This window comes from Lepidochelys kempii, chromosome 5, assembly GCF_965140285.1.
Source record: "Lepidochelys kempii isolate rLepKem1 chromosome 5, rLepKem1.hap1, whole genome shotgun sequence".
In the NCBI taxonomy this organism is placed as follows: Eukaryota; Metazoa; Chordata; order Testudines; family Cheloniidae; genus Lepidochelys; species Lepidochelys kempii.
Window position 1 is genome coordinate 20,576,143 of NC_136384.1, and position 12,731 is coordinate 20,588,873.

Here is a 12,731-nt window from a genome sequence, read left to right on the forward strand (position 1 = left end):
TTAGTGACACTATTTACACTTATGTAGTCTGTTACCATCTTGGGCATGAACCCTTTCCTGGAGTCTGTAGTTGGCAAACATTTTTCAGGATGTGCTTTGGGGTACAAAGTTTTTAACCTATAAGACATTCTCATCAAATTTGAGGAAAAAAATCAGTTACACGTTATCTGTTAGGAAAACAGATTTTTCTAAACTCGAAAAGCTAGTATTCGTCAGCAGCTTTTTTTTTCTCCTTTTTTTCAAAAAGCATATTTTTGTTGTGCAGCATTAAATTTATACCATGAACTAATAACTTTTGGGTATTTTGTAAAATATATTTTGGAAAAAGCTATTTATTTTGTTTAGAAATACTGCTTATTACATGTAGGCACAATTATTTTCTGTGACTGTCAAGGTTCCTCCCCCACTTTGAACTCTAGGGTACAAATGTGGGGACCTGCATGAAAACCTCCTAAGCTTACTTTTACCAGCTTAGGTTAAAACTTCCCCAAGGTACAAATTAATTTTATCTTTTGTCCTTGGAATAACCACTGCCACCACCAAACTCTAACTGGGTTTACTGGGAAACATAGTTTGGACACGTCTTTCCCCCCAAAATCCTCCCAACTCTTGCACCCCACTTCCTGGGAAAGGTTTGGTAAAAATCCTCACCAATTTGCATAGGTGACCCAGACCCAAACCCTTGGATCTGAGAACAATGAAAAAGCATTCAGTTTTCTTACAAGAAGACTTTTAATAGAAATAGAAGTAAATAGGAGTAAAGGAATCACCCCTGTAAAATCAGGATGGTAGGTACCTTACAGGGTAATTAGATTCAAAACATAGAGAATCCCTCTAGGGAAAACCTTAAGTTACAAAAAAGACACACAGACAGAAATAGTCATTCTATTCAGCACAATTCTTTTCTCAGCCATTTAAAGAAATCATAATCTAACAAATACCTAGCTAGATTACTTACTAAAAGTTCTAAGACTCCATTCCTGTTCTATCCCCGGCAAAATAGCATACCAACAGACACAGACCCTTTGTTTCTCTCCCTCCTCCCAGCTTTTGAAAGTATCTTGTCTGCTCATTGGTCATTTTGGTCAGGTGCCAGCGAGGTTACCTTTAGTTTCTTAACCCTTTACAGGTGAGAGGATTTTTCCTCTGGCCAGGAGGGATTTTAAAGGGGTTTACCCTTCCCTTTACATTTATGACGGTGATCATCTAGATTTTTATACTTTCCTCATCTAAACTTAGTTTGAACGGGTAGCATCTAGGTAAATTGTGGATTTAAACATCCCTAAGAAATCATGAACTCAATAGACCACAAACTGTCTCCTGGGTCAATACCCAGCTTGTTAAACTGACCTAGATAGGGATTTATACTATAGACTGTCTTATAGTATACATCTTTTGGTCTGTGTGGCACATAGTCCACTTTCTAAATTGATATTTGCAGTCCATCAGATCAAAAAGAGATTTCTCTTGTAAAACTGCCAATCTGAGGTAAAATTCAAAATAAATATTATCACAATAACATTTTTTAAAATAATAATGTATGGTGTGTGTGTATGTCCATTGTAAAAAAACACTAAATTTACATCTACACAACAACCCACGTTTAAAACTTTCTCAAAATATGTCTTCAAAACTGGTTTGTAAAATACTGCAAGAATTTCTTTTAAAAACTTGTATTAGTTTTCTTTAAAATAAGTAATTTCTACTGAAAATATTTTAGTTCAGTCCAATCCTGTAACTTTATTTTAAACTCACAAAACCAATGAAATGGAGCCCAGTTCCTCTGTCCTTCTCTAATCCTCTGGTGTTTGTTTATTGCAGGTACTGTGATGTATGGTGAATTAAATAACTAAGCGTTGTTTCCATAGCTTGAAATCCTGTGATTGTGTTGATATCGGATAGATTTTTTTTTTAAGATTTCATAGGGATTCAGCTGGAACTGGTATAGTGGTGGAAATTTGTTATCGAGGTCCCTCTGTTTCTGGTTTGTTCTGGTGAGGACACCTCTCAGGATCAGGCTGATTGAGGCTTGGGGTCCCAGGAAACAGTGGAGGCTGACAGCCATGATGGTAAAGCTTGCTCTAGTAGCCTCCATCGGTCCTTTCATTCTGTTCTTTGTTGTTGTTGTTCTTTTATACTTTCCCAGAAAATCTCTTTCTTGTAAGGACCCAAAAATGGAGTGGTGGATGGAATAGCCATCCCCTCGTTATTTTGTCCAACAATTAGGCCTAGTATCCAACATACCAATTTTGGCTTATTAACTTCCGGCTTCTCACCTCCTGGTTCTTAACCAGCATAATTTCAATGCAGTCCTTGAATCATATCAACTTGGCTTTTTTGTCTAGCCTAATTCAGTTATTCTGTATCCCTTTTGTACCTTTTCCAACCAACTTTTGTTATTGTAGGTTACTGTAACATCTGGTTAACTTTTACCTACTTTTTACAGTTGAGCTCATGGTTCAGGTAAATTTGTAGGCCCAATTGTCATGACAGGTCCCCCAGTGAAGAACTAAAAGACCACTATGACCAGAAGCCAAGGAGATGGACCTCTCACAGTAAAGGCATGGGAATGGTGTGGGATGCAGACTAATCCTTTGTATTTGAGATCCCAGCTGCTGTTCTGCCTCATCCATGCCTGAAGCCTACACAGAGGAGGTTTTGGCCTTGCCAGATTATGGGGGAAGGGGAGCCTAAAATCATTGGGCAGGATCTGTGGCAGCTGCCACTACATTTAAATGACACAATGTACTGCCTAACATTGTCTAATCAAAGGATAAGGGGCAGGATTGTGTCATTGCTTAGACTCTGCAGCAGCAGATTCTGCTCAATGGTCCCAATATTTCGACCAGCCCATGCAGATACAGCCTACTTACTTCCAGGGTGCGTATGCTAGGTGAATGAAAGGTTAGTAGAAGAGAGTGTGAGGAGACAAGGTCTATGTGGTAAGCTAGGACAAGCCCTGGGAGCGTGTTTATCAACAAGGAGGCAATTTTGAAATGAATCCTGAATGAATGATAAGCCAGTTGAGCTGTTTGAGGATGGAGGTATGTGGTTGGGCATGTTTGTACGTGTGAGAATGCAAACAGCAGCATTTTGTTAGATCTAGGGTACTGGGGCTTAGGGAAGCCTTATAAAAAGTACCGTAGTTGAAGGAAGGAATCAGGATGTCAGTGGAGGTGGTTGTGATGGTTCTCTGGGTACGCAGGACTGTGCCTCTGCCTCCAGTTGTGAGGGAGTCTTGCTTGTGGTAGCTGGGTGCTAGCTCCCTAACACCACCAGCCTTTCAGCCACTCAAGCCACTCTCCTCCAGACTATGCCAGCCCTGTGTTTGCCTTGCAGGTTAGTAAGAGGCGCACCTCAGTCCCTGAGTCCTCTTGAAGCATTCCCCTGTGATATCCAACCACGGACACTGGCTACTCACAGAAGTCCCAGGTCCTCTTACCAGTTTTACTTAAACTGCTGCCCCTGTATAATACACAGCACTTGTAATGAAACAAAACAAGGTTTATTTAAGAAAGAATAGAGATTACACAAGAAGCAAGAGAGAGTGAAGGAAACAAATGGTTACAATACAAAATAAAATAATAAAATGTGAACTAGGGCCTACACTTTATTACGTGACCTTCTTATCTTATAAAGTAGGTTCCCCCCCCCAAAGTTCAGTCTGTTGGAGAGCTGGCTGGCTTCACGGAAACCAAGATCTAATCTTTAATGAAAAACACCTCTGCTCAGTAAGATCCAGAGTGCTGCTCCGCACTCTAATTATACTGAAACAGTCTTTTGCCTTTATTCATATCCAAAGCAATCCCTTTCTGTTATTATGCTCCTTTTTTACCTCCAAGTGGTTCGATTGTTTGCAGTTGTCTTTGATAGTTTTCCATTGACTCTTCTGTGATGGGGCAATGATAGGCAGTTGAACCTTGCATTACATCACTGACTAACCAGGGATACGTGGCTACTCCCTCCTGTAGAACTAGGCAGTCACTGAGTAAGATCACTCCCTGGTGATTCCTTTTAACTTAAAAACCATATGAGCATAAACTTCAACATAGTTACATTATTCTTTAACTATTACCCATAGACATAACATGCCATGATTATAAGCACTTATACGTTGCAAGCTTCCAATAGAGACCTTACATGTTAACCTTAATTGACAAATACTCTAAGCAATGTATTTGATGTAGTGAGTTGTTTGCAAAGCATTGTTTGCTAAGGGGCCTATGTGTCACAGTGGTATAAGATGAGTATAGCAATGTGGGAAATGCATGAGGAGGTGAGAGATTCTGAATCCAAGATAAAGACAAAATTATGGAAGGTGAAGACAAATCGAAGGTCTGAATCAAGGAAGGCATTTGGAGATGGAGCTATTATTTATTTGTTTGCAGTAGTACTCACAATGTGTTGGATGCTATAAAAAAGATAAAATAATGCATACTGAAAAGACAAAGCAGTGAGAATGGGTAGAGGAAAGAGTTACAACCAACAAAGAAAATAGATAGTGATTGCTCAAACACTGATACTGTAAAGTTTTAATAACACAGTGTGTGTGTGAGTTATGAAAAATACAAAGATTATCCCGAATTACCCCCAGCTAATCTTCTGTAGCAATCACGTTAGAAGTGGGTCATCCAAAGGGATTTAAAGGAGGAGAGGGTCAGCTCATGGAGATGAACTAAATACAGGGATGCTACAGTGGAGATCATGGAGATGTTTGTGGGAGAAGTGAGCATAATGTATAACAAGGCTAGAGTAATTAGCAGAGCAGAAGGGACAGAATTGCTATGAAAAGAGAAAAGGGCAAAAATTGGAGAGGGAAAGAAATATTCAGGGCCTTGAAGTCAAGGATAAAAATCTTGATGCAGTGGAAGAAGTGAAGACGGTGGAGGCATTCAGAGTGGAAGTGGGGCCTTGGTCTTATTGACTGGCAAGAAAGACGAGTTTGATGACATCATTTTATGGGCAGGTTGGGTTCTGGTTCATATAATCATATGTCTTCTCCAGTACAACTAAAATCTCAATTCCTTGAAATAGACATAAGACATCAATATACTATTATGGTAAAATATATTCTAATATTTCACAGCTTAAACTATAGTTTATAGAATTTATCTGTCTTCTGCATCTCCGACTTATTATCTAGTAAGTGCATCTCCAGGTCTTACTATTAGCATGTAGAGATTTAAATACTACAGAATTTGTCGATTTGATGTGACACCTTTTGCCTTATGTCCTCTTGGAGCAACTGCGATTAAGTAGAATCGGAATTCCTGACTACTTCAGGTTAACACTTAGGATCCAATCCTGCTAAATGCATTTAAGTAACATAACTCACATGAGTAGGAGCCTTCATCTGTATTTGCAGGATTCCCTGGCTTAGACAAAATGCTTGGATTCTGTGTTGATGAGTGCAATATATAAACCTAGATAGAGGACAGGGAAAAAAGCTTGTGGCATCTGCTCACGTATAATGTCTCTCCTCTGTCTGCTCTCTCCTCCCCCTTAGTCTACACACCATTGTAGTGTACATATACAACATCCTTTCATTTGAGATTCTGAGTTGCTCAGTTTCTTTTTTTAATATGTGTAGTTTGTGCAGGGTTGTTTCAATGATCACAGGCCAGATTCTACTATTTTTACTTGCACTGAGTAGTCCCTTACTATTTGAATCATCCCATTTGAAATAATTATGATAAAATATATAACTATGAAATGACTCATGAAATAAGGGTGGCCGAATCTGGACCTCTGTGCTTATGCGATGGGAAATTAGGTGCTTGTAAAATTTGATGTGCCTTTTTTAATCTGTGTGTATGTATATGTGTGTGCGTGCGTGGATTGATTGATGGATTGATTGATTGATTGTTAAGGCATGATTTCAGTAATATTTTGTTACCCAGAGGCCTTTCTATCATAAATATCAATTCTCATATGAATAATCTTTATTCTTTCTAGTAATCTGATATCAGTGTGACTACTTGCACAATTAAGGATTTTGCAGAAATGGGCCTTTTTTTTTTCTTTTTTTTCTTGTTAGTGTTTGTTGTTGTAAAATTAATTATTTTGTCTGAGATTTATCCTAAATATTTTTCACAATAGATTTTATATTAAAATGTTTCTGTATCTCCTATATTTTTTCTTTATTTAGTTAAGTTTTATCAGATAATGCAAACTGTGTTATACAAAATGAACATGGAAAAAGAGAAACACTATAGTATATTTATAATTAATGAATTAAATTACAGTTGATACAACAAGCAGCCAGAGTGGTCTGTTTGTGTATTAGATATAACTAAATTGTTATATTTCATATTGTCTGTGCTCTTTCCTGTATAAAAAAATTAATAATACTGTATAATATTAGTGGCTATATGTCAGGTGTATATTGAGATAAGATTAGTTTCCATTCATAGCTACATGAGTCCTGTGAAATAAATAAATAAACCCCTAACTGCGACACACAAAATATCAGCTTCCTACTCTGGGAGAATTATGTAAATATTCAATTTATCCTCTAAATGGTATCTAGAATATTTTCAGAAGTGTCTGTATTGTAGTTCTTTTGCAACTACAAATTAAGGTTTTTAGTATTTATTTGATACAAAAAAATCAATGTTAAAAGAAATATAACTGCAAATAGCAGATCTAATTATATGCTTTTTCACCACTTGGAATAAAAACAATTAAAAAATTATTTTATATTTTTAATGTATTGAAAGTTTAAACTACAACTGTTCAGTATTTTAAATTTCTGCTTATAAGGTGTGTTTCAGTAAAGTGTGTGGATCAGATCTACAGCTGGCATACACAGGCATAGCTCCATGTACTTCAATGGAGCTTTGCTGATTTGCACCAAATGAGGATCTGGTTCTTTGGACCTTTGATCAGCATTCCCAGAATTACCAGTTTTTAGGTTACAAGTTGTAAATAAGTTTCAGAGTAGCAGCTATGTTAGTCTGTATCCACAAAAAGAAAAGGAGGACTTGTGGCACCTTAGAGACTAACCAATTTATTTGAGCATAAGCTTTTGTGAGCTACAGCTCACTTCATCGGATGCATGTAAATACTAACTTGTATTTTTTAATATACATTTTATATTGAATGGAACAATTTCACACAAACATATAGGCCTTTATCCTTGCGAATACAGTACTTTAACATTCAGCCTTAAGTGCTAAATGGTAAACTAGACTAACAATTGGGAAAAAATTCACTACTACAAAAAGAATGTACAGTATTTTGAACTTTGCACTTTGGCTAGCTAAGGATTTAAACTGAAAGGAACATTCTGAAATTGAACATACAAATGTCATAGATGAGTCAGCATTGTGTTACCATCCTAAGTTAAGAATTAATCTTACCATACTGTTGCTCATAGGAAATACAAGTGCAGGTCTTCTCTTCAGTAATTGGTTTTTTCTATCATATTGCTGATACCATAAAGGTTTCTGGATATATTTTAAAGCATGTGAGAGATGAGTACTGAAAAAACATTAATAAATGATTTAATGCATGCGTCGTCTGCGCAGTGCCTTGAAATTGCAGTATACTGTTTAACTGATGAGTTGGTATTTATATACATTGTGAGATTATAAATTTTTGATCATCATAAATAATACCGTATATATATCTTCAGATCACTTGTCTAAATGTTAACAAAAAATTAAAATGATAAACAAATTTGCCACAATATTTTAAAGTGATTAGTTGGTTTAACATTTAATTCTAATAAGTGCATTATTTGCAAAAATCTAATGACAGTTGTTCATCTAGCTGTATAGTGCACTATATCTTAGTAGTTTACCAAAAGAGAAAAAAGATTTTTTTTAAAAAAAATTATGATGATAATATAAACCCTACAAAATAAAAAATGCACAGTATTTCAGTTAGATATTTTAAAGGTGCTCTTAATCTGTTTTTGTTAAATAATTCCTAGAATATTAAACACCACTGTATACTTTCACAAGCCATGTTCTTTAGTATCAAAATTGAATTCATTCTTGTGTTACATTTTATATTTCACTTGAAGATTGCTGCAGTATCAGGGGCTTGTAATTGTGAACTATTTAAGAAAACGTGGACAATAATAAACTCTGCAGGTTGCCTTGCTTCTAAAATGCATCCAGTCATCATTCTGTGTCTGTCTTCAGATGACTAACTTCTTTCTGCATTGTTTACAGATAAATATTGATAGTTTATTATATTGCATATTTTTAGACATCGGCCAAACAAAATGTAAAGAATGAGTGGGTTTGTAACGTTTAACGTGGAAAAATATGTGAATAAGATGAATAATTGTTGTCTGAACTTAGTTGGATTTTTAGAAGATAAAAGTGTAAAATATTTTATGCCCTTTGGCATGGTTTTAAAAATATTCAGGTAAGGTATACTGTATTTAAATGTAGACTTTATATAAACTGAGCAAGTACAGTTATTCAGAAAGTAATTTTAGTCTTGCTGTTCCATCCTTAGCTGTCATAAAGATTAGTATGGCTCTCTATACACAGAGCACAGAATAAATGAATGTATCAGCATGTAGCCTTGAGGAGCCCAATGCAATTTTCATCATGATAAATTGCATAATAAGCGAGAAAGTGTTTGCTTATTAATCCATAACAAGATTTAGATTGAAAACGGCCTGTTACATCTATGACAGGTACAGTACTGACTTCAGAAGGACTAAGATGGAAAGAAATGTAGTAACAATGTGTACAGGGGGTTAAGTACGCATCTTACCCTCCTGATGCCCTGCTGAGCTGCCCCTTTTTGTGCCTGATTTACCGTGTACACAATAACAGTGCACAGCTGCCTTGCTTCTGTCTGTGATGTTAAGCACACTTTTTGAAGGAGCTTTTATGTCAAGCTTGTGCTGTTAAAAAAAATTCACTTCACATTTATTGACAAAGAAAAAAAACACATGCAGTGTTTGTCTTCTTTGTTGCGCTGCATAAAAATACATTTCTGAGCTGAGATGTGCTGCAGAGTTTTGGATAACTCCTCCACCCTTCTAGTCCAGCCCCTCCCCTACCCCACCCACAAACATACATACACACACTAAAGAATACACTATTTTAGCCATGCTGAGTGGAACTGCTCACTCATGAGGATTTAAGAGTATTTTTCTAGCATTAAATTAGGCTTTGATTTCCTACAGGCATAGAGGACTGTAGGGATCATTGCTGTCCATAATTTTTCTTCTTTGAATTAAAAAACGCAGTTTAATTTGGATTACTTTGTAATGTTTTATCAACATTTAAGAACAAATTGTATTTTCTCCAACGTGTGTATGTATAAACGGTACAAATAATTAAGTAGTACCTTTTTAGTGTTAGTTTAACATGATTAGAGGAATTTTTTTGTTCTATGGTGAAAATGCAGCATAAATTAAAGGGCTTGAATAGTTTGCAAATATAGGGCAATAGTTTTAGAATGTAACCTTTGTAGTTTATAGTTGGGGATTTTAAAAAAGGAAGAACATGAGCTAGTGAATAGAGAAAGCTTCTAAAGATGATTGGATGACTTTCTGTATATTTGGGCTACAAAAATACCTTTTAAACCTGGAAGTCGCAAGGGATCTGTCACCATTTCAATTATAAGCTTATTTTTTTTAAATCTTTAAATTCTCATTAAGCTGAAATTCAGACTAAAGATAGAGGCATAGCATTATAAAATAGGAAGTACTGTGCTCCATCAGTAGTCAGCTCCATCAGTACTCATGCAATTCTGCATTCATGGGCAGTTGATCATTGGGATATGCTCAGATTCTCAACAGCCCTGAGGAAGGCAAAACAGTCCCAATGTCCATGCTGTTATGCCATGTTGGAATGTTCATTCCTGGCTCTTTATTTTGCCATCAGATCAGTCCTGTTCATGTAAGCAAGAGACTGCTTTTAAAAATACTTTTTTTTACAGTGTTGCAGAAATATAGCCCCCCCCCCCCCCCACACACACACACCGGTTTCCTCCCACTCTTTTGCTTCATGGTGTCAGTCTGGCAGCGTAAGCCACAGTGACAGAAAATGGCTGTGTGTTGGCTTTTCCCTCAATCCCGTTTGTACAGCAGCATTTCATCCTCTGCAAAGTAACTATCTGACCTAACAGCCACAGAAGGAAAGGGGCACAAAAGAAGCCACATGCGTCATCCTTAGAACAGAGAAAGATCCAGAGCAAAATCACATCCCTGGAATTTCTCTCGCAGAAGGTTACTAGACTGGTCATGGTTTCATCACTAATAAAGGGTTGGAGGAGAACATGGTTCCTCTGTGTTACTGTCTGAGTGGAATCCAGGGGTTTCGGGATTTGCTTTCCCCCTTGGTCACTCTTTTTATACGGAAATATGGAACAAAATAAACACATTTTTTATACTAAAATTTCATGGTTTTAATCCTGTGCAGTTGACTAGGCTGCTTTAGAAATAATAATGGTAAACAACTGCACTGTTGACGTTTGATAGCTGGCTATTAGATAGGGGCCTAGAGTAGTCTTCTGGGGGCATGCATCAGTCTCAAAGAACTCGAGCAAATGGCTCAGAGTAGGACTCGCTGGTGGTCTCTGACAAGATCAGCGTGTGACAGGTTTGAGAGGGATCAACGAAATCATCTCCAGTCTGCACGAAAGGCGCCACAGAGCTGCTTCATCAAACATCATAGATACAGGCTTCCCATGCCCTCAGTGCAGCTGACTGTGCATCAGGGTTCGGACTTCAGAATCATATGCATAGCCATAGATGAGAATTGCAGCAATATCGTCATCATCATCAGTGATGGACTACCAGAGTTACATAGCGACCAAACCAATTATTCATGCTGATGTAAAAACACAGTAATCAAACTTTGCATCTGACTTCACCTTACAAAAGCCAAAAAATTGAGTTATGATTCTCTTCTGCTAATCCCCTTTCCCCTAACCCATCTGCCTCTTCTGTGTTACCCTAAAGTCTCTCTCTCCCTCTCATTCTGTCCTCCTTCCTGTTACCTCCAAGTGCACTGTAGTCCTGAACATCCATATTATAACACAGCAGATCATTCTTTGCTTCTTTTTCTTTTGCAAAGCTGAGCTCCCCAAAGCTGCAAAAAGTTAACTGGAAATTAAAGTAAATTAAAGCTCCCAATAACTGGATACTTGTTCATTTTTTTAATGTAGATCTCATCCTCTCAGATGGAGGAAATGCCCATGTAAAATCTGTGTGTGTTCAAGAAGGCTCCATGTTCCCATGGGAAAACACTGAAGCATCTTTATTTTTAGTTTTAAAAAGCCTCTTCCTCCCCTGACCCAAAATTGAGATGCTTCCTCCTCACCTCCTGCCCCAGGATTTCACATCCTAAAAATCCTATCTTTTTGCTCTGAGTAGGTGATTTTCTTCTCCCTCCTGTGAGGTGAGGCCTCCACTTTCTCTTTGCCCCCCCTCTTAGCTACTAATGTGTGTTGAGCCGATAAAACTCTATCCTCCATCATAGTACCTTCCTTTATACACAGCCTTTTCACCTTCCTTCCCAGGAACTGGAGGGAGCCCTTCAGTGTTCTTTCTCACACTTGGGAGTGGGAATGTTGTATTCTTGAGTTCCTCTCAAGTGCAGGTCTTCCTGGCTGATACCAGCACACTTCTATGACTTATGAGGAGAGGCTGAGGGAGCTAGGATTGTTTAGCCTGCAGAAGAGAAGAATGAGGGGGGATTTGATAGCTGCTTTCAACTACCTGAAAGGGGGTTCCAAAGAGGATGGCTCTAGACTGTTCTCAATGGTAGCAGATGACAGAACGAGGAGTAATGGTCTCAAGTTGCAGTGGGGGAGGTTTAGATTGGATATTAGGAGAAACTTTTTCACTAAGAGGGTGGTGAAACACTGGAATGCGTTACCTAGGGAGGTGGTAGAATCTCCTTCCTTAGAAGTTTTTAAGGTCAGGCTTGACAAAGCCCTGGCTGGGATGATTTAACTGGGAATTGGTCCTGCTTCGAGCAGGGGGTTGGACTAGATGACCTTCAGGGGTCCCTTCCAACCCTGATATTCTATGATTCAGCATTCCACTCGCTCATGCATAAGACAAGGCAAAGTGCTGACCTATGGCATCTGACCAGCAGGAAAAAGGGACCAGCCTTACATCCCTACAGAAACCTGCCAGCAACAACCTTCAGGATTGCAACCCACAGGTTAAGATCCACTGTTCTCCAGTAACCCAACAGAGCCTTTGTTATGTTCCCAGCAGTGCTACTTAATTATTGCAACTAGCTAAGGACTTGTGTTCTTGCAGTGTCTCTCTCAGAAATGTGCTTCCTAGAAAAATAATCCCAACAGAGCAACATTTATTAACTTAAAACCCAAATATTTGTATCTGAGATCCTTCTAATTACATACTATTTGTATTAAGAGAAAAATTCTGTAGAAACAGGAAAGGAAATGTTTTCTTTGATGAGAAGATACGAGGGTTTTATCAGTTGAAATAATATTAGATGGAAGCCCCTTTTAGGAGAAGGGAGCTGAAAGAGAACCTTTATTCTCATTGTGAAGATTATGCAACCAGTATGGTATTCTGGTAGGGGGAAATGCATGGTGCTTTTTTAACTGTTAGGTGGGGATTTGGTCAGGTAAGAACAGCATTTGCACATTGATCTCTTACATAGGGGATGGAATAGTTACGGTATGGTAACAATTAGCCACAATAATCAGGCATCTAAGATAAGACTAAATGGTTTTATGTATCTAACCATGAGAATATGAATATTTTGTGTGGTGAC

The 12,731-nt window shown here is 37.7% G+C and overlaps 1 protein-coding gene across 6 annotated transcripts in view; it reads left to right on the forward strand.

Annotated features, from left to right (window-relative positions):
- Positions 1-12,731, forward strand: part of WDR7 (WD repeat domain 7) — a 385,388-nt gene that overhangs the window by 290,329 nt on the left and 82,328 nt on the right. The gene's annotated exons all lie outside the window — the stretch shown is intronic.